The following is a 2,985-nucleotide window of genomic DNA, read 5'->3' on the forward strand; positions in this document are numbered from 1 at the left end:
TCTCTGCCATCAGGGTGACCTGTGCGCTGAACAGTGACAGACTTAATCATGTTTCCTTGGGAAACGCCCCGTGACACCTGGCTGCTCAACACGCATTCTCGCTGTAGGCGTGTTTGGAACTCCACTTGCGGAACGCCCTGTGGACTGCTGCCTGCCTAACAGGTCCTGCTTCCAGACTTCCTGCACTTTAGTGTTATTACAGAGTCATTTTATTGCACCCCACAGCATGAGGCCAGGTCACAGGGTCTGCCCCAAAGAACCTACCGTCTAATTATAGACGTGCCCCAAGCACCACCGTTAATGAGCACACAAAAGGAGGACAGCAATGCGGAAGGGTGACGTAGTTACCTGGTTACTCAGCTGGCATGACTTTGGCTCACTCAGTCAATTTATTGTCTGCTGAGCCTTCCACGGTGCAGAACATTCACAATGGGAGAGGTTAGTTCAGGGGTAGGCAACCTATGGCAGGTGTGCCGAAGGCAGCACTCAAGCTGATTTTCAGTGGCACTCACACTGCCCGAGTCCTGGCCACCAGTCCGGGGGGATCTGCTGATACCACACACCTCTGTGTTCTTGGGGAACCAGGGTGCAGTATCAAGCCTGACTCATGCAAGCACCCCCCCTCCCCCGCCTCTGCTTAAACCAAAACCCATCAGAGGAAAAAACTTGCAGAGAGCAGTGAAGGGCGTTGGGAGACACACCTAGACCCCTCCTGACAAGGGTGACAAGATTAAGACATTTCCATTAGCATACAGAATGGAGAGCAGAGACAACTCCCCTAGCCTCATCTGCATGAAAGATGGGACAGAAAGACATCTCAATTTACATACAGAATGGAGAACAGAGAACCGCACTGAATTCTGGGACCAGAAAAAGCAGGGAAGCACTGCATCATGGGAATCTCTGCTCCAGATGCTAATGAACCTATGTCTGCACACACCCAGCTCAGCAATTATCAGACCAATTCTAGTCATGAATCCTTAATTGATATCCAAATAGTGAAGCAGCCTAGTTGCATTGTGAGCTCCCTGGAAGAAAACACCACCCATAGCCAAGAGTGATCAGCTCCTATTGTCTAGTCTAAAGAAAACCCTTGAGTTATCAGCCTTACCTATAAACAAATCTAGTGTTCTCCCTTGAACAACTGTATTTTCTCTACAAAAATCCCTACTCACCCTCCAGTCAGTGTTCTGATGCTTAGATCCAAACTAGGCATCAGTTCCACTGGGACTCCATCTTCTCCTGGCTGATCGTGCTGGGGGCTCTGCCTGTCTCCAGCACTCAGGACGCTGAGCTACCAGCATCACCTGGGAACCCCGACCAGTTCAAGCCTCATGGAGTGGGTGAGACCCCCCCCCCCCCTTTCTCTCTCTCTGTTTTCCTTTCTACCTTCGGTATTAACCTTTAATAATGTAGGTTAGGTTGGTTTAGGCTCCTTGTGTAGTTATCGCTGTTATTCAATAAATAACTTTTATGGTTAAGCTGGTTGCTTCTCTCTCTCTCTCTTGCTGGACTTTACTCTTTTGTGGTTTTAGCTTCCCCCATTCACTCTGCAGCAATGCTTCTTTTACCTAAGCAAAAGATCCCTGCAGTGCCCAAAATCCAGTGGGGTTTGCTCATCAAGTAGGTTCCTGCCAGTACAATTGTGTTGTGAAGGTGGGGATAGGGACGTGCTGGATCTGAGACACATAAGGGTGGCAGCTTGAAAGTGAAATATACAAAAACCTGTAGGAGAACACTTCCCTCCCTGGCCACACAATAGCAGATCCTAAGGTGGCCATCCTGCAGCAAAAAAACTTCAGGACCAGACTTCAAAGAGAAACTGCTCAGCTCCAGTTCATCTGCAAATTTGACACCATCAGCTCAGGATTAAACAAAGACTGTGAATGGCTTGCCAACTACAGAACCAGTGTCTCCTCCCTTGGTTTTTACACCTCAACTGCTAGAACAGGGCCTCATCCTCCCTGATTGAACTAACCTCGTTATCTCTAGCCTGCTTCTTGCTTGCTTATATATACCTGCCCCTGGAAATTTCCACTACTTGCATCTGACGAAGTGGGGATTCACCCACGAAAGCTCATGCTGCAAAACGTCTGTTAGTCTATAAGGTGCCACCGGATTCTTTGCAGCTTGAAAGTGCTGGTCATCCAGCCCAGTGAGTCCAGGGACATATAAGGGGTCAGCTTGACAGTGCTGATTGACCCGGTCCGCTCAGACGTGCTCCGTTCATGTATGTGTGGGAGCTCATCCGGTTCTGGGGCTGGAGGAACCCAGCCCTGGGGAACCCAGGTCCTGCAGGATCACTCCATTGGGAGGGGACTTGCAGCAGGGAGAAGCAGAGCTCCGTATGAGCACACACGTGACACAAGCAGCACATTGATAGAATTACAGAATCCCCTTCCCCAGAAAAGTGACCCAAATGAATGAGCATTCCCCAAAGTAATGGGCAAATCTGGTAACACTGCATTTTAATTTAATTTTAAATGAAGCTTCTTAAACATTTTTAAAACCTTATTTACTTTACATACAGCAATAGTTTAGTTATATATTATAGACTTATAGAAAGAGACCTAAAAATGTTAAAATGTATTACTGGCACCTGAAACTTTAAATTACAGTGAATAAATGAAGACTCGGCACAGCACTTCTGAAAGGTTGCCAACCCCTGGGTTAGTTTGTCACTCTTTCTGCACCGGCCTGTTCATGCTAGTAACATCCATATCAGGCCCCATTTCCCAAACCTAAGGAGTATTAGGTGCAAAACTATTACCAAAGAATGTCAGCAGAGATGGGATACAAACCTGAGACTGCCCAAGGGCTTTCTGTCGATGTCCCAAAGGCACAATCCCCAGTGGCAAAAGGAAAAAAAAAAGAAAAGAAAGAAAGAAGCTGCTTTGCTTAAAAATCATTTGATTAAGAGAGACGTGAAAGCGGCAGTGAGAAAGGAAAAGAAAATAATGATCTACCGAAGGGGAGGTAGATGGC

The sequence above is a fragment of the Mauremys reevesii genome, linkage group 2, assembly GCF_016161935.1.
Source record: "Mauremys reevesii isolate NIE-2019 linkage group 2, ASM1616193v1, whole genome shotgun sequence".
NCBI lineage: Eukaryota > Metazoa > Chordata > Testudines > Geoemydidae > Mauremys > Mauremys reevesii.